Source organism: Hetaerina americana, unplaced genomic scaffold (assembly GCF_022747635.1).
Source record: "Hetaerina americana unplaced genomic scaffold, ioHetAmer1.1.p SCAF_10, whole genome shotgun sequence".
NCBI classification, from domain to species: Eukaryota; Metazoa; Arthropoda; class Insecta; order Odonata; family Calopterygidae; genus Hetaerina; species Hetaerina americana.
This window is the reverse complement of record NW_027286070.1, coordinates 7,944,667-7,965,584: the sequence shown is the minus strand read 5'-3', so window position 1 is coordinate 7,965,584 and position 20,918 is coordinate 7,944,667.

Genomic DNA, 20,918 nt, shown 5'->3' with positions numbered 1-20,918 from the left:
TAAATTTGAATATTTATTCCATTGAGCTATAAACTTGAACTTTCCAGGTAATTTTCTGGTAGAGTAAAATAAATTAGAAATATTTCTTTTACCGTCATCAAATGAGTATCAGATATATTTTGGCTGTGTAAATATTCACTCCGTAAACACCAAATTATATCAAAATTGATGAAATTAACCATAATAATTCTTCGAGAAAATTTTCCTCTGAACTGAAACTGTTATAGTTTACAACGTAGACCTATTTTTTGGGCCTATGATTATTCTTTCAAAATGAATACATTCATCTCCTGGAAAAATTTACAGGCCGATATAAGTAATTCATTCAAAGCGAAGAAATAAGATTCATAGAGAAAGATGGAAGGGAAGAAATGTTAGGTACGCCTGGAATGGGAGAAGTTTCTGGGAAGGGAGTCGAAAAAATAAGAGAAAGCGGGAGAAGAAGGTATTCATCGACGTACGAAGTCGTGGCATGGCGGAGGCTGTGATCGAAGGGAGAGTGGCGAATAAGTAGGAAGGAAGGAAGAAGGATAAAGTATAAAAAAGATAATAAAAGCTTCGAGGAGTTAAAGTTAGAAAGAGTCTTGGAGAATGGTTACACCGAAATGCTCTTGTCTTCGATGTCTAACGGTTATCAGGGACAACCTAAAATTTTCCTTCATCCGCAAGGCTACGTATAAAAAGTACGAATTATAAAAAAATATTGACTAAATCGCTGAATAAGTCTTCATTTTCTTCATCCCGCAAATATTTGTTTGTTATTTTTGTTTTATTACCAACCTTTAGTTCCGTAATTTCACGGTTTCTCAACCTCCTGGTCTGCCAAACACATTTAATCACTTACCTGAAAAGAGATAAGGAAGAGAGCATTGAAATCTATTTTCAAGTAATCCATGCACACATAATTTTTACCGTAGTTAATTATAAGTTATTAATGAGCACCTTATTAAATATTGAAAGAATAAAAGTTAATTTTATTCCATTGTCAATTAATCATTTTACTGTACAAATGGGACTGATTGGCTCAGTCTTCATATATTCAAAAGTTTAGCGACACCGTTAAATATCAACACAAAACTTCCGCCAACCAAAAATTTACAAAATTTTAAATTTAGGTTTTACCTAATGTTTACTCTCTGAGTTGAATACATTTCCCTAGCAATGGGGTAACTTTCTTTGTAAAATAAGGAACATAAATATGAATTTCATGCAGTGTATCAAAATTTGTATATAAAATTATTCTACAGATGGAGGAATATTAATTAATGATGCCCCTCGCTCGGGCATCGATTTTTTGTTGCAATATGTTAATTACAGATATACATGAGGAAATGAAAGCATATAGTCATGATTCACCACGCCTCTGCAATCTAAGAAAACGGTAAACAAAATTTTCACATTCTACCGAACTCGGCGCACTTTTTTCGGTCTTGGCTCATGCTGCAGCTTCCCTTGGGATGATTAAGCTTTAGTTTTCACGTCATAACCATTAGCCCATGATTCGTCACCAGTTATGGCCCTCTGGAGCAAATTTGGGTCGTCACGTACAGAGACATTAGCAATGTTAATGCCTTGCTTTTTTGGTCGAAATTGAGCAATTTTGGTCCGAAATTCGCGGGGACCGATGTATGTACGATGACTGCCCCAAAGTAGTAGGGCTGAGACTCAATCAAAAAAATCTATAGCCAGAATCGATGCATTCGCTCAAAATAATTCAAAGAAGCACCCCTGAGTGTCCACACACCGCGCCTCGTACGCTTTCCAGAAGGCGGCGCCCGGCATGAATGCTGCCAAGCTCCCTCGTCACGGCTTGTTGTAACGCTTCCACCGAGCCGTAGAGACATCATTTTAGGCCGTATTTGAGATGGGGCAAAAGGGAGAAGTCTGATGGTGCATCAAAGCCTTCACTCTTGCAATATTTTTGTCACTTTTTGAGGTCGAAGGTTTCCTGAGCGTTCGTGTCTTCATTATCTTTTCTACCCTCCCGAAACAACTGATGCCACTCAGAAACACCCAATCTACCCATGGCGTTACCACCATAAGCTACTTTGAGCACGTCATTAGTCTCTTTCCCGGGTTTGCCTAGTTTCACGTCAAATGTGATGGCGTAGCACTGTTGAAATAACCGGTTCATGTCGGAGCGTATCGGTTTCACGTTATAGAGGTTTCGCAAACGAGCAATCTGCTCACAGGATAAAGCAAACTGTCACTGACCTCCAGCCTTTCCCGAGACTCCCCTCCCTCGAACATAGCCAGAGAAACCACCGCCCATCCGTCTATTTGGGATTATATAAGTCCTGCTAATTTTGGGACAGACCTTTCACACCACAACATTTCTAAGAATTGAAGGCATTATTTCTCTGGACTGCCCCACATATGCGCCTTTTGGCTTATCTTCAATAAAGGCGTCTCGTGCTTTTTAGAAGGCATGGTGGTTGGCAAGATTAATTGGACCAATATATCATTTATATTTTCTTCTGGCATCCAACATTCATCCGTATGATTAATTCTTCTCGCTTGCACGTATCGGTCACGTGGGGCATCATCCACGCGAATGGGTTTGACCGGTCAGTTTGCTGGTTGGCTCTTGGAAGAGGAGGTGTGGGGTGGGGACTTGGGGGTGGACTCAGACGCTCGCAAACTGCGTGTTGCACACGACAGCGCGTGACCTCTGCAAATCCTGCCCATTCTTGCCAAAATATTTTCGTATCAGCTCACCTGTGCCCATTCCAATTCTCTCTCTCTATCCAACAAGCATATATCGTTTCCGTCCCGTGTATACATTCTGCACAGGAGAGGCGAGAGGAATTAGGCAAGGGTATGACAGTTAAGTCACATGCCCTAAGCAGGTGTAATACCTTCTCGTTAGGAGTCGGTCCTCCCCTGAAGTTTTTTTGCGGCCCTTGCTACCGATTAGCTCTGCGTCACTTTCCCCCTCTACCCTCGCTTCTCCATTCTCCCGCTTATCGTCACCCATTCCAACAAATCGTTATTGAAGCAGAACTCCTCATATCACGGCGTTGTGCGAATTCGTCTCTCTCAAAAGTCGTAGTGGAGTGGAACAAATGTACGGTAGTTCAAAATATTGATCATGTTACACTTCGTCTGAAATAACCCCGATTATATTTGGCTGCCTTTCCTCAGTTGTAATTATAGTATAAACTATTTTCATGGCATCCGAAGGTATACTAAATACTTTTCGACGTTTTAACGTTAATAATGTGAAAAAATAACGCCAAAGAGAATATAGGAAGCGTAAATTTTGTATTAAAATATACAGTGTTATTGAATTTTTTTAAGCTTCGGCAAAATCTTAATATTGCACTCATGGTAAGTTATCCTATTATTAATGTTGTGTTTATGTATTTGTTTCCTCTTTGGTTCTGCATAAATTATTTTATGTGATTGTATATGCAAGAGCTGTTTTATTCTAAGTTCGTATAAGTACATGACATTTCACGGATCCCATCTTTTGTTTGTAATTATTGCAAGATGTTTCACGCCATTTATACTTGTAATTACGCATTTCATTCTAGCTGCTGTAACCCCACTGTGCCTTCTTTACTCTATAAAATATGCTACGTTATCTATCTTTCCCTTTAACTTTCTTGGAAGGTCGTTTAACTCTTAATGCGCGTGGATTCTGCGAGCTATTTTTGTCTTTTCCGGTAATGTCGTCGTAATGTAGACGTTACTTAAAAAGAGTTCCGTCACCGCTTCCTCACAAGTTTACCCGCATTCCGCGGGTAAGAGGATTTCCATCGATAAGTGTTCTTGGAGGTCGGGTCTCTATCATTTACGGAAGTCGTCCTATTTTGTTCAACAGAAGGCTGACTCTCTCCAAGGAGATCGGATTCTAAATCCCATTAATGCACGAAACTCAATGAAACTTTGGCGAGAAAAATTGTAGTACATATCCCTAATATTAGCCCCAAGTGATCCAAATTCAAAACTTATGTGACCAAAGTAACGAAGTTGTCTCATTGTGAAGGATATTTTGTTTTCAACTAGTTAAATAACTTACTGGAGGATGAAAATTTTGCTATAAACTTTATGAATGGATTTTTAAGTTTGAATTTGACATCTGACCTTGAATATACTGGATAATTTATTGGTGGTCACCATCGGTAAACAAGTAATTTATTTAGGAAGCAAACAAACGCTTAATGAGCTGAATTAAAACAACAGAACAATAATGAATACTGTGTTAACAGTTGCGAAACACTCCCCGTGTTCAATTTACTTGAGTTATTGCTTAATTTTGTTTATAAGGATATCATATGCGAGAATATTTCGGGCGAAACTTCGATCATAACTTTTCACGGAATGAACATTTAAAGTTTATATAAGTTAAATATTGGCGTGGTCATTAGGTCAGGTTCATACCATTTTGCAAGAATTCTTGAACGATATTTGAAGAAATATTCGGTGAGGTTTCTAAGGGGTATGGGAGTGGGCGATGGGAACTTGGGTTACACAAACTGTGGTCGTCCCGACCGCGGGAGTGGCGTAGTTTTCTCGGAATATGTCTTTAGCATTTACTGCTCATTCCGTACGGAAAATGGGAAGACGTGTTCTTCCTTCCAAATTTCCTTGTTGACTCTTCTCTTCTTCACTTGCTGGTTGCGTCACATCTACGAGTCTCCGCATTATCGCACCTGACATGGGGAGAGCACGTTAGAAAGATACACGGAGCTGCATTTAGCTATCACAGTTTCATAAAAAAATGGTGGATATATATTCGAATGATTAGAGTAAAAGACTGTAAGTAAAGTAAGTGTGTAGAGTAAAAGATAAGTGTTATTTTGTTTGTTAAACCTTGCTTTGATTACGCGTTGAGCATTGGAGCCCTTCGCTGAATAATTAATTACGCTATTAAACTGGATGCAAAAAGAAAATATCTACAGTACATGAAACCCGTTTAGGAAAAGAGAGTGTGTCACGGTAAAATCGGAAACTCTGGATTTGGGATCCATTGAAAGCTGGAGATTGAATGCATGCATTCATGTACCACCACAATACATTGATAGGTGAGACGATAATTAAGAAATGAAAGAGGAAAGCTGAGTGGCAATATAAGGAATCTAATCGCCGACTTAGGAAAATGAATAACAATCAAAGAGATTATGAATAAATGATATTATGGAACGCTTATAAATCCGACATTCATAACACGATCATCTCCATGGTAACAAAAAAAACGCAAAAACGTGGCTGTGTTTGCTTGAGGAGTACTCTACATGTTGTCTTACTTCAATCAGTTGATTGGCAAAGTGTGTGTGTAACAATATGTCCACAAATTTGAAAACACAACTTTACATTCTGACACTACAGTTAAGTCCCTCTTCAATTCTACATACTTTTTTCCTCCTCTCATTCCATCAAAACGGCCCATCCTATTCTTTCCTCTTCCTCGTTCACCTGATCTTCCGCCCTAAAAAGTTTATTCTTTAATATCCCATTAAAATATACTCTGCATCCACTTTTGCTGCCTCCTTTGGATTTCTCCTAACAATCTCTTCTCCTCCCCCAACATACCTCGCCGTCATATCTACATCTACATCTACTTAATACCCCGCAAGCCGCCGCAAGGGCGTGTGGCGGGGGGTGTTAGGACACCACCCGTAATTTAGAAAGGAAAAAAAAACCGCATGCAAGAACCACAAAATCATATATCCACAAAAAAAAAACATGCCATTCATTCATGCAAGAACACTTACACCCCACACACATGCAAACACTCAATCTACATCTTACATACACATGCACCTGAAAGTATACCTACAGCTTTGCAGTGTTTAACTTTGCTCCGACTAGTAAATTCAGTGTTTTCAATATTTCTAAAGTTACTTCTACATCTACATCTATCTCCATCATCATCTATATCCCTAACAGCAGTTCCCCGTTTGTTTCCCCATCAGTCCACTTCACCTTTTGCATATTTCTCCTCATTAACCTTTCAAAAGCCTCCAATTAACACCTATCATCCCACTTCAATGATCGTGTTTCCGCGCCGTACATAACTCAACGCTTTATGTCAAAGTTTACACAACAACTGTATCCTTACTCAATGCCTCTATTATCAACTCCCTCCTAGTAAAAGGCTATATTATTAATGCAATTCAACAACCTATTTCCCTGCTACTTGGAAAATTTTGGTCCAAAACACTTCCGAGTTACGCAAACAATCCCACCTGCTCTAGTTTTTACCTTCCAATTTTAATGTTTCACTTAGCCTTTCGCTTTCTGAAAAACCGAAATAGCCTTTCCATCAAAGGAAAGAGCCAACTAAAATACATGATTTTTCCTCTTAATTCTTACACTTCTTTTAAAAAAACCACAATTCTCCGCCAGTATGCCTGCCACTACGTACGAAAGCTCTTCAGTTTCGACAAAAAGATATTTATCACTCGATTCAAACACTAACTACAAATAGAAACACAAAGAGGGCATCCACAGTTTTCTTTTAAGTTTCAATATGCAGATCGTCATGCTAAAAATCAGAATATATATAAACACACATCGCCAATATAATAAAATATATATACACATATCGCCAAGAACTAAAATATTGACGTGGTGGAAGAGCGTGAGAGTTCTGATGACCCCACAAGGTTTGGTTGGAATGTGATGGACTACATGTATGATAGAGAATAGAGCATTAGGCAGGTAAGGCATTTGAATGAAAAGGCTAGGCAAATGGGACCAAATAAAAAGAGGGAGGAAATATATGGAATTTAATAAAGGTTTATTGTGTTTTAGCATCTTAGCTTGTGTATTTGTGAGGGGAGTGCTTGAAAAGTAGTGGTGTCCACTCTGTGTCTAGCGAGCAAGTCATTCTCGGGCGCATTTAATTTTATTTGTTTGATTAAATTGAAAAATTGGCCCCACGAAACAATGATACACGCTTTTTCAAGCCTGTGAAGGTATTTTTTGTCCGAAGCCTGATTTTGATGGAAGTAATGTGTTGATCACTTGTTAAAGGGGAACGCATTTTGCATACGTACATACATAAGTTGTGGCAGCGCGTGCTACGGGGAGACATAACCAAAGCCTTTCCTGCGGTATCATGAATCATCAGCGGTTATTCGTTTTGGTATTGGAGGTTTACTCAAGGGTCCCGTTCGTCCAGTTTCGATATCGACTCTGTCCGAAGAGGTTCAACACCTACAGAACACCCTGAGTGCCAAGAGGAGAGAGGGTAGAGGAATGCGCAAACGAGGACTGATTGTGGCCGCCTGCAATCAAACACGTCCGCCCTAGCGTACGCGGTGTGCGCAGCAAGCAAACACGGCGCTGCGGGAGACAGGACCCCTTTAGGTGGCCGTCCGAAGGCCAAGCCTTCCTCCCCATTCCCCTCTGCTTCCTGATTCGGAAAAATCAACCACCCTCACCCCTCCCGCCATTCAACAGTCTCTCTCCCGTTTCTGGTGATCCCTCCCCCTTTACTACCCCCAGTCTCACGATGCTTACCGAGGACAGGGCTAGCAAGGAAAGGAATGGGAAATCAAATAACCAGTGGGGAGTGCTGTCGCAGCAAGTTGAAGCAAGACCGGTTCACCTTTTAGACCAAGTTATCCATTTACGGTCAATACAGAATTCGTAAATGTTCCATTCATTTGCGATCTCTTGTGATATATTTGATAAATTTACGAGAAAAAAACACCAAGCTAGCATTTGATGATTCCAATTGCAGCAATAAGAATATTTAAAATTTTTCGGATAAACAAAGAAAGTTCAAAGGAAAATATGAAGCAATAGACGGAGCGTTACGTTTGGTTGACGGAGGAGGAGAGGAACGCTCAATGCATGGCTTAACTTGGCAGTTATGACACTTTTCGAGCGGAGAGAGGGGGGGTCCTTCAAAGTTGAGGTATTGAGTTCTTTCATCCAAAGTGAACCACTCTGTGGGAAGGCGAAAGGGTGGAGGGAATATCTTTGTCCACTTGTGTATGGCGAGGTGAAAGTAAAAACGGGAGAGGACCGTTGTCCGCAAGGGCGATGTGTTGCCGCATTCCAACATTCCCATTCCACTCCCACCTCACTCACTCCCTCGCAGCGTCTCCGATCGAGAGATAGACGATCAGCCTCCTTAAAGGGAGAGTTTGTTTGCTTCAGACTCTCCCGATTACTGCTTACTCTGATTTTATCTTATCTATCCTTCATTTTCCTTAGCGAATAGAGAAAAAAGATTGCTAGGTCACCGACAGAGGTTAAAAGTAGATGAGTTTGAAAACATAGGAACGTTTCCTATAATTGAATTACTATGAATTCTAAAGGATGACTTCCATTCGCATGCATACTTTTTACGAAAATTTTAGCCAGAGTATTATCGATCTCAAGTTGATATTATTTTGATTGACTTCCAAGCCGCATTGCATACTTTGTTCAGCGTGGGCCATCGGAATTATAAGACGGTATTAGAATTTAAATGACAAACATAAATAGATAAGCGGGAAATACAACGAAAAGGTATCGAGTTCCAAATAATACTAATCCAATTTTTAAATAGGATATCCAATTTTGCAAGATATTTTTAGAAATGTTGAACTCTTAACATGTAAAACTTTTCGGACGACATTTAATATTTTTATACTTCATTTTTCTTCACAATATCAATACTTTCTTAAAAATGACTTGTCCTGTAAAGAGGCGCTAGAGAGACATGATTACAGATCCTGTCTGTAATAGGATGACAGGCAGGATCTGACTATGGTAATCTCCGAACTCATTGTTACTAATATTGCTTTTTGTGCGGATTTATTCTTTTAAAGGTCAAATTTTTCCGTCAAAATGAAATTGAATGAAAAATGAATGACAAGCTTTTGGATGCAATATTTTGTTATTTACGGCCTTTGGTCTCAGCTTCTAATGAGGTTTGTACATATTTTTATTTTGCTTTACTATTGCTGTGTTATATGCTTATGAGCCTTACGTGATTAGACTTACGTGTCATGTAAATATGAAGGATTTTCCTGTTTGCAATTTTAATTAATGATATTTTTGTTTTGTTCATTTTGAGGTATTAAGTTCAAATTTTAATATATTCCGAGTAAACGAGACGTCTAAGATCAACAAACTTATTTCATTTCCTCAACCTTAGTGGCACCCTCCTTTCCCTGCCCTTTCCCCTTCTCCCCTCTCAAATTCCCAGGGTCCTTTTGTCAGGCCATAGGAGTTTGATGATTGCGTTAACGAGAGAGCAGTACAGCGCCATCTTGCCTCAAGTGCGACCGTCTGCGGGGTTTGCATCGCCTCTGACGCCGCGGCGCTTCCGTCGCCGCATTGGGCGCGTGGGTGGGGGAGCTACTCGGCAAACCTTGGGAGGCGGACCACAGCGGATTTTTTAAGGGCAACAATGCAGGAACTTAGGGTAAGAAAATTGAACTTCAGGAGACGTGCGGGAACGGGATCATTCAAATAGCGCCTTAAGACCTCGACGTAAAGTAAAAGATGACCCATTTAAGGAGAAGGCGTCACTAAGTACGAAAACGGAAACTTAGTCTCTCCAATTTTATGTGCTCCCTCGTGACTGATGTAAACAGGAAACCAAAAGCAGCTGTCAACGATGGAATTCAATCAATTCAATATACTTGTAGCATGTGTCGTATTTGCACCAGTTGAGTTTATAAACCAAGGAAAAATGTCCTCATTTGGTAAAGAAAAAAATTCTCTTCAATGAAGACAATGCATTGGTGCACACCTGACTAGTTTCGATGGTGGAAATTTTGGAATTATATATCGAATCATTACCAAATCCATCCATCGTATTAACGATATTTGGCCTCCAGGGACTTTTTCTCATTTCTAAACTTGAAAAAATTGCTCGGCGGAAAACGATACATTCCAGTAGGTCATGGCCAACACAGAGCTTATTTTGGGAACCTTCCTAAGTCCTCATTTTTGGAGGGCTCAAAAAAGTTGGAGAAACGCTGGGAAAATTCTACCGAGCTGAAGGAGTAATATGTTTGAAAAATAATAAATACTTATCAAAACAGGTTTACCTGTTTTCAAGAATGTCCCCAAAAATATTGATCAAAAAACTTTTTTCTATACATTCCTAAGGACTTATCGAACGACCAACGTAAGTTGGAACCCATTTCGTAGAAGATGTTGAATTTGTACAGTACAGATTTCCTACAGTAGGTGAGAAACATTAAGCAATAGATAGATTGTTCTTTTTCATCGGCGTGTTAGAGGAAGCAAGGTCACTGTCTGAGTGAAATCAGTGTGTGTGTCATTATTATCGAAGCGGGATTTTTAACTACATCAAGTCAAAGTATACAGAGTGGGGAACATTCTTAGCACACCATCGCGAAATCCACCTGCACTCATGATCGCTGAGTATGAGTTGGTGGGAGGGGGGAAGTGGATGTCGGTGACCCATGGGAGAGAGGGCGACAAAGTCGTGCGCTGAATTTCCGCCTGCTCTGATAAGTTGCAGTACCATGGTGGCGCCTCTGGCGAGTAAACGGCCGTGCTATCTGCCTCATACTTTATTCACGGTCGTTGGCGCAGAGCGTTCCGTTAAGTATTTCACGTCTTTTAAATGATTCCGGTACAGCCGTCGTTCTCTCACCTGAGCAACTCGAACTGCCTCGACGACTGACGTTAATGCAATCGAGAGAAGAGCGAGATGCCTCGTTGCGTGGACGTGGGAGCATGCAATCGATCCCACCACTGCCTGGGAAATATTTATCGCACTTTAATGGTTACTAATGAGAGCAGGGGCGTACAATCCTAGGCTTTTGAGGTGTGGACTTGGAGAAAAATGGATAAAATAAATGGACTGAAAGAAAAATGAACGAATAATTGCAAAATAGAAGAGAGAGAAATTATTTATCATTATTGGGAGAAGTTCGAAGAAAACAAAATGGGAGGGAGTAGGGAATATTGAGTAGTAATTAAAGCTACTTGAATGGACTGAAGGGAGAAGGATATTTTGTCGGACCAAAAGTCCAGGCTAAATGCTCGAGTGAAAAATGTAGTGTTCCACATCTACATAAATACCCGGTGATCTATCAAAACGATACGTGGCATTGGTTGCAAGCACCAGGTGGGCTGGGTAAGAGATAAGGGATGATATCGAAGAGGAAGGCAAGAAGGAATCAATATCCAATTATAAACCTCAAATAACGAGCGAATTAATATATGTGAGGGGAAGGAAGACTTAATTAAAAACATGTTTTCGGGTGGACCAGAATAATTTGTATCCCGCTTCTGCATCCGTGTTTACTGACAGAACTGTAGCAATGTAATTGTTTCTCACTCATATGACGTCAAAAACTACCATTTTTCCCGGAGTCAAATGCTTATAATTAACCCTTGCAAAGCAGTTTTTAATGCTGACCATTGACTATTCGGCAGTTATAATTCCTGTACATCATATTCGGAAATTGAAATATATATTTTATTCCCATTGAAATAACTTACGCAATTACAACTCGTTCATTTTGTCGTATAATCTTCAGAAAATTATTAAAAATGAAGCTTCTCAATGCAACAATTTCAGAGTGTAAAAATCATTCGCCTTGACTGGGACTCGAACCCAGATCCCTCAATATCCGGTCGAGTGCTTTAGCCACCCAAGCCAATAGAGGCATAGAGAGAACTCTTCATTAAAGCCAATACAATCTTGGCCTGAACCATCATCCATTAATTTTTATAATACCAATAAACAAATGAAAAATATTTCATAGCTGGACACATATTGAAAAGAATTTTTTAGTGGCCAATGATGTTTATAGATCCTCTTTAGTGAAGGCATCGCGAAAATCTGAATAATATTTTCTGCAATAATATTCCAAGAGAGCACTACTCTTTAATACATCTACGTATTAAGGCATCGTAAAATAAGTTCCACGTATAGGGCTAAAATATTTTTGTAGAGGAAGAAAAAATTAGCTATAGAACAGTCTTTTTACTCTAACCTCGATTACATTTCCTTATTTTTCAAGGGTAAAATATCTGAACGGCATTACGTGAGCCATAATTTCGGATTTTCATCGTATTTCCTTCGCTGATTATTTGAGTTAATGTTTTATTCAATATCAGTATTTGCGGCGGGTCAACTCTTTAAACATTAACCCTAAATGAACTCTTTATCATTTACTATTTTATTGTTGTTATGGATTTATGTCATAACTATGAACTTCCCAGGTTAATATTTATCATTTATAATGATAAAACAAATAATTTATGTCCAAACATATATTTGGAACGAATGACATTACTATAGTGTGTATATTAAAACACATTGCAAGAAGTACTTTTCATAGTTCTATCTTCAAGTAAAGTTCAATGCATAAATCAGTAATTACGCGGTCGTTTAGTGGAAATCTCCAATACTCGACTGAGTATCCTGAACTAGTATCGCTCCAAACTAACTTGTTTTCTACCGGAATAATTTGACGAAAAAAGATTTAATATTTAAGTCAACAATCAATATATGGATGCTTTACTTTCCCGACCCACCCTCTGCTGTTGATAACAATTTCACTTTAATGAAGTAACATTGATTAAAGTTTGTGCCATTTTTTCTCTAAAATGGAGGTTTTTCTCTAAAATAGTGACTTCAATTTTCCTTCGTAACAATTACTCAATGCCCTCAATATAAGCAATGACAAATACCACTTCTCCACCTCTACATTGTTTTTCTATCCCCAAGGGTACTTGGGTAATATTATTAAAAGCATTAAAGGCTTTGAGAAATCAATTAATATCATCATTCTAGAGTTCCCCTAATTCATTCACTGATTAATCCCGGTAATTCTCCCGGAGTTCATTAATGGCGGGATGAAAAGTATGCAACTTAAAATGTATTAACCTCATAGACATGACATATTTTTGGATATGGGTAAATTTAATTCTATGATTATATTTTAAAATATATATGCTTTTATAAAAATCCATAGATACTGTATTTTTTCATAAATTATTGAATGCTACATTTGTTGCAAATTATAGGAAGTAATTTGAGAGAATTTGCCTCGACAATAACGTTTGTTTTGGGAAACTAATTCTGAAATAAGGCCAGCTGGAGCACATTGTTCAAAAGATCAAATGACTGGATAAATAATGATAATATAAGCTAGATATTGCAAATAATGAATTCCTTTGTTATCCTTGAAATGCAAAATATTCATCTATGGCCCGCGGTTAGTTGTTTTTTTTATTCTGCGAACGCAAACTTAAGCGTTGCTTTATGGTGTATCAAAATACATGATATCCAACGAAATCATAAATAAATGAAGAAATCTTAATGAAGCTGTTCACAATCAATCCTGGTTGACTAGTGCCCCAGGGATGTAATTATGCAATTTTGCAACAATGGCGTGGCAGTTTGATTACCCGGTTAATGATTTCCTAGGCGGAGGGTTGTTTGAACTCATGGCGAGTAGTAATAGTTCCAGGAGAAATACTGTTTGACAGGGAATCGCTCATTCGGCGCGGTCCGTCTCGGTTGTGAATTAATAATTCTGTGTATTTAGCACGTATCCCTAGGGAGCACTGAGGGTTTCAAAGCGGACTTCGACTAGCCATACACGACAGAGCGCTGTGCGGCACGCATGGCATGATCTGGGGGGCGGTTTCGTCAGCAGCCCAAGGATCCTGGCAGAAAAATATTTTTGATGTGCAGGAAAGATTCAGCGTCTATTAAATGAGTCTTTTTTATTGTTATTTTGGCGAGTTACTCTTCCGAGAGGTAGACTGCGCAAGTCATGTGGATAAATATATAACGCTACTAATCAATTCGCTTGATCACTCTCCTTCTTCAAAGAAATTAGCGCAGACATAATTAATTAGCAAACATAAGATTAGATTCATTAATAGGTGATATTATTTCTAGGGAGAATAAATGGATTAAATTTTTCAACTATAATACTTATCTTTTAAAAATTTAAATATTCAATATCCTTACAAAATATGCCGTGAAAGATTGTATTTTTATCCCATCTTCGCTGAATGTGGAACATTTCCTGAAAAAGCCGTTTTAAATGCATCTATTTTAAGAATTTATAAATTTTCTGTGTTTTTTAATATTTTCCTTTTATTTTAAGATATTTTCTGCTCTTCGGTAGTCAAATATTCCTCTACGTCCGTTTATGCGTTATAGTAATCGTACATTTCCTATAATTAAATCATATTTCTTCAAGCAAATGAACATACCTGGAAGCACTCAAAATCTCAAAGGAAAACTGCAGTTTTTTTATCAAGTATTATTAGTAAATACAATTACATTAATAAATAAAATTACTTTAATTATATTTTCAATTAATAAATTCCAGTAAGGATAACAACAAAAAAAAAAATATATATATATACTATATATATTTGTTGATAGACTTATTGGAATTTATAAATTGGAAATATAATCAAATTAATTTTATTTATTAATGTAATTGCATTTACAATTCATATATATATATATATGGAGGATACACACACACATATATGTGTGTGTGTGTATATACATACATATACCTGTATATGTATGTATATATATATATATATATATATATATATATATATATATATATATATTGTCATTCATTTTATAATTCTAAACAATAAGCGAAGAACGTTGAGAAGTATTAGTCAAATTCAGCCGAAAAAAAAGTCAAGTGAAAGAAAGTCAAATAGTATTTTGAAAAATTCATTCCAGCATAACTAATTATTATCCCGACTTAAAAAAATGAGGGATATTCAATCCTCAAACTTACATTGGAATGTTTTGCTAAAAAACAATGTATTGTCCTAATGACTTACACATTAATGTTTTTTCTTATTTCAAGAGAAAAATGTTTATGCATTTAGGAATCAAAGGTTTCAAATTGATTATTCTTTAGTTGTCAGTATGCATTTTACTGCTATCATAAAAAGCTTTGGACAACATCCAACTTCCAAGCTGTCTAAAAGTTCTCTTTCTTCCTCCGACCCAATTATCCAGCCTTCTCCATACTACCTTACTTTGACTGCCCCATTTCGACTCTAGCAGCCTTTTGTAGTCAGTGAAACGAATTTCTTTTACTCCCTCGCAGTTTCTAATATTTCCGTCTTCATTTTCCTCTCTTTTCAATCCCTCATTTTGGATACAACTACACTGAAAAAGCCTCTAATCTATGATAATCCCTTTGCTGCGAAGATTTCTCCACATCAAAATAACGAACTCACTTTTACCTCCAAAAACCGCTCTCATTTCTTGCACCTTAGACTTCTATATCCCAAATAGCTTTGACTACCTTCCACAGTTATTATAATACTTATTATTTCATTTTTTCTCTGTCTTTCTTTGTAATTTTTATATTACCATTGTAAGCTGGTGCTAATGAATTAAATTAATGATTAAATAGGAATAATTATACAAATATATTAATATATTTATCTTCATCGAAAATCATTACTTATCTTTTCACCTCATAGAGTTTTGGTCATTATCTCTCTGCATTTTTATAAACGTTCCTGTTGTTCATAGGGGGTATCGGCACAGACATCGAAAAGGTCATGTATGAAGTCGCGCGATGGGAAGTCATTTGAGTAGCCACTCACTTTCTCTCAGAAGCCGTGCTACCTCTCTTCTTTTTTGCCGAGCCAAACCTTCCCATGCCGACAACGCCCTAACCGCTTCAGTAATCGGTGTTCCCTCAGTGCCATCTCGGACATTTTAGGAAGTTTAAAAAGAAAGAGAGTAGGGTACTGAAGGTAAATATTCTGTTTGGTAAAGGAGCATTGGCAAATAATAGGTAGCTAATGGCAGAGAGTTCGAGTGACAAAGTGGAGGATAAACTAGTGAACACTTTAAATGGAGCGTAGCTTCATATGCATCGGATACTTGATGGTTGTGGCTAGAGAATAAGCATATATTGTAAAGACTTTTAAGATATGGGTGTGGTAAAGAATGGAAAACTTTTGATGGGGATATAGGTAAACGAACGAAGCTAGTTATGATAAAAGAAGAGGGGAGATTGATGTATGTTGGGAGAAATATGGATGAAGCAGTAACGAGGTGCACAATATCAGCGGTGACCAAGTTGTGCATAAAGAAGTTTTAATCGGTAACTGTAAAAATCTAGAAAGTCACATCCTTGTGAAATCTAAAATATACACGCGTGATCAGATTATATTCATGTGTCATACGGATACAAGGTAAAGTGTGATTGGAAAAGTTCCAAAACCACCCTAATAGCATTCATCCGCCCATAAAATGCATCCAAGTGATCGAAGACATAGGTAAATCTGTACGACCTCATCTACGCCATCATTGACAGAAGGCTCGCGCAGTAAAAACTCAACCACCCAGCCAAAATTTTCTGTCTTGCTTAAAGTGTTGAACTAGAGGGTGAACACGTTGTCTTGGTCCTGAATGAGAATTGCGAGAGCAAAAAATTCATCAGAGTGAATTAAGAGAAACGGAAAAAAATGAAGATAATTACCCTAAAGTAGAAGCAGTTGGGTTTGAAAAACTCTCTTGCATATCCGAGCACACCGATAAAATTACCCGCGGGCTAAAGAACATTCATTTCCACTCACCTTTATCCCGCAGAAAAAGACAGTAGAAAGGAACCTACGGAAGATTAAAGACCATTTACCTGCAGCGAAAGATGATAGCCCGATTCAATTCAATGAACGAGGTATATGAGGTTCCCTTCGAAGCCAGACTTAAAGAGCCATCTCGCGGAGGATAAAAGAGCAAACGAGGCCAAGGAAATTCATCAGCCGCTGCCGAACAGTCCCTTTCTAGTCCAGGGGACGAAATTTGTTTTGGAAGGACAAAGGTTTTAGACGACTAGCACCCGCGATTAATACCCGAGTCAATGGAAATCCCCAAGAGACCTTAAAACAACAATCGCCGCCAAAGGCAGCTTACGATCATTCAGACAAAACATATTATACTTTAATTTAAACATAACATTTCGTGGTAGTCCAGGCGGTAGAGCGTTGGACTACTGACCGAAGAGTCCCGGGTTCAATTCCCGGGCAAGTCTCTGGGCACCTTGCAGCTCCACCCAAGCTATATGATTTTTCGGGTACCAGATCTTCCTGGGAAACCATAACCGGCACAGGGAAAGGAACTGGCCTCTATACCCTGATGTGTGAATTTCACCTGCTGTCGGGCTTAGTACTGGGTAAACTCTATCATCACCTGCCAAACCGACCTTTGGGTTTATTACTGTGTTTATGGCTTTTTAATTTAAATATTCAGACATATAAGACAGCTTTATAATATTAGGGGATACATTTTTATCGTTTGAAAATATTTCAAATATTCAAACTATTTAGGTAGTAGCTATGATATTCCGATTATTTTTCGATTAAGTGTTCTCCTGAAATGTATTTCCACATATTTCACAAATATGTTTTACCGATTGACTATAAAAATTGTACCTTCTATATAGGTCCACAATGCAGTTATCAAAACTAAATCAAGTGAGCTATAGAAAATTCACTCAGCCCACTGACGATGGTGGTATGTGGTACGCCATAGACATTGAAACCTGCGTATATCTAATGTGTGTTTTGTGGAGACGGAAATCGCCCGGCTAATTTTTTTTTCTATATTACCTATTTATAAAAACAAATTCATGCTTATGTCTATCTTACGTTGTCATTGTCACGTTTTTCTTACTTCATTGCTATGATATTTCATCTAATAATGCGAAGTGTGATTTATTTTGTGGGTTTCATCTTAAATTCTGTTCGTAAGACAAGCGATTGCAAGATCCATTTCATCTTGTCAGCCAAAGAAAGAGAGACAATAGAAGTATCTATGAAGCGTTACGTTTTCAATTTAGGCATAGACTAAAACAAGTTACGTCCAGAAAACTAATGAACGTCTGTAATTATTTTCATTTTCACCAAGTAGAGCTAAACATTGAGTTTTTTTACACATTCGCAGCGAATTCCGAAAGTTATGTGAAATAAAAAAACTTCGTAAACCCTCAATTTAAGATTATGAGTTGATTAACTTTTGGATGGAGGTCTTTCCTCTGCCCGTGCCAAAGAGGACCCCGTCTATATTCCAATGATTCCCACGAGTATGTCGTTTGGTTTTTACCGCTTACAACCTCCGATTAGCATGGTCTTGCCTATAAATGTTCATAAGAAAAGCACCAGGTCAATTATCGAAAGTGACTGGCATTCATTTGAAGATACCTTGATTTTCACGCGAACAGCTGTACTACGCCTGCTCAAGGTTTTGAAATCGCAAATACATTTATCATATTTACTCCCTTTAAAAAATTGTATTTTAAAGCATTTTTTTTAAAGAACATTAAGCTCAAATAATGAGACAGCAGTTCCGGACGTCATGAAAAATGAACATTCTCCTCACCTTCCACGATTGTCGAGACATAGATAACGATCTCGGAAAAAAATTTAAACAATGCCAGATAATAATAGATAACCGGCATATTAAACAAGAAGATCAAAGCTTCATTCTCTCCAGTTTTAAATGAATTGAAATAAATTTACCCTTAAAATGGATGAATATATTATTAATTCATAAACTTTAAACCGCGATTAGTTTTACTCCGGGAAATACCGTAGTTCCCATATACATTTTCCTTCGGCGTTGAAGACGGCAAGAACCAATGAGTAGATGGTTAAAATGCCATCGCAAATGTTTGCGTAATTTCTATAATATGTAGGACCATTTTAACAGTAATCATCAACAATACGCGAACTATATGAAGAACTTCAATCAAGAATGACGTAATCCTATTCGAAAAAAACCTTTATTTTCCCGAGATTTATCTGAAATATACTTTTACTTTATGTATTATGTGATTATGAGGTATGCAAATGATTACAAAATATCTATTCATGGTTAAGAATTACAGTTAAATGTATATGCATGCCTTTTTTCAAGATGCTTCTATGATGTATACCTGTATTTCAGCACAATTTCTAAAAATGAAATCACCGAAGAACTCTTCAAGCCTCCATCCCGCGATAACTAATGACGTGATTGCGATGCTCATTGGTATGAAGGGACATGCATGAAATGATATTTGAAAAGGAATAACGAGGAATCACAACTATTAATGCATTTTTGTCGTAAAATCATTTCCCCGGCCGATAATTATTCGGTTCATGAAATGTTTGGGTAAAAAAATTACTTCCGCTAGAATTAAAGTATTGCCAACTATTTGTTAGAACAGGAGAGCGAGAAAACAACAGACAAGTTAAACGTATTGAGTAGTACTTCTAACAGTAGACCGTATGTTACTCAAAGCATATTAATTCTCAAGCCCCAAAACAAATGCTTAAACGGTCACACGGGGTTTTATCCGAGTCGATCCGAGGAAAAAAAAAGTCTTGGTCTTTCATCTCAGATGACCTCTTACCTTGCATGGGGTTCCCATCCACCCCCTTGAGTGGATGGGAACCCCACCCTTCTTATCATCCTTCATCTTGGAAACCCTCTTCGTTTCGTCCCTCTGCTATAAAGAAGGGGTAATCTATGTATCATATTTGACAATCTGGGTTCACAATGCGTACGCGTACTATTGCGTCGAAAAACATATATGTGACTTGATGAAGGAAGAAAAACTCGAAAAATTCTAAGAGTGATAGAAAGAAGTGAAGATAGAAATCGATTTTAGTGCTCACATAAGTTTAAAAAAATCTGCTTGTGAGTCATCGGCTAAAGGCGAAGTAACTTTAAAATTCTTCGCCGCCAAATCGCAATGGCAGGTCGTGCGTTTTTAATGTAATTTCCACTTTCTTCTTTGCTACTGGCTCCCGTTTCGTTTTATAATATTTCATTCGTCTTCTCTAGTTGTGTAGGTTCTTGGTTGATTTATCTTTGTCGGTTCACCTTGGTTCTTCTTATCTCCCTTCTTCTCTTCAACAAAGTCCCTAAATAGAGTCTTTTTGTCATTGTTTCCTCTTAATACATATCCTTTGTTTTCGGCTCTTTTTTATTTTACTCATTCTTATTTTTTCATTGAACCTCCTCATTTTTTACTTCAGCCTTCCAAATCATCCTCAATATTCGCTTCCGTTTCCACATCTTAACTATTTTAATCCTTTTTTCTCACTTTTCCTTAATTCACACCATTTGTATCGCTTATAAATTTACTTCCAATACAATACACTATACTTATCTCATCTTTAAACTCATGTCAAAGGGTATACACGCATAATGGTGTGTGATGTTGGTCAGCGCGATTTAGGAAGTAGTGTGATGTTCGACAGTGCGTGATTTTGGACGTGGTGTAAAGCTGGGTCACGTGTGGCATTACCTTGGGCTGGGCCATGTCTGGTATTACTTAATATTTCTAATGGTTTATTTTTGATTTATTTAAGGATTGTGTGAATGAAATTTTTTTAATAATCGCCGTTTTTATTGTTCAGTGTAAAATCAATCTTAATTCTAAGGACTTGTGCGCCACCTGAAAATATTTGTACACAAATATTTTAATTATTGATGGTAATAATAACACCCTTCTCATTGGAAAATATCTATTTCATCATCGTTATTTTTTTCGGTGGGGAATAATTACCAATTCCCTTTTATAGTAGGTGATTTCACCGTCATTGAATTTTCGCAAAGTCGTATTCCGCTACGAGTGAATATTAAAGCTATGGAAATAACTCATTAGAAATTACGGACGAGTGAAGCATAAAATTTAGATTTACCTCACTGCTCGCGGATCCTCATGAATGGTAGGAGGAAACTTTTGATAAAACTAACAACTTTTGTTACACAGAAGTGTACTCAGAGAGATTTTGTTACCCAAACAAAAATATGACCGATTTCTTTATCGTGTCTGGTTGAATTGTTAAGTCAAACTTGGTCGTCCTTAGACTCAGCCATGCAAATTGGGCGATTTTCTCGATGTATATCCTCACTTGCTTTGCAGTCCATTATTCAAAAGTAGCCGTTTATTGTTATTTTTTTTAAATATAGGCTA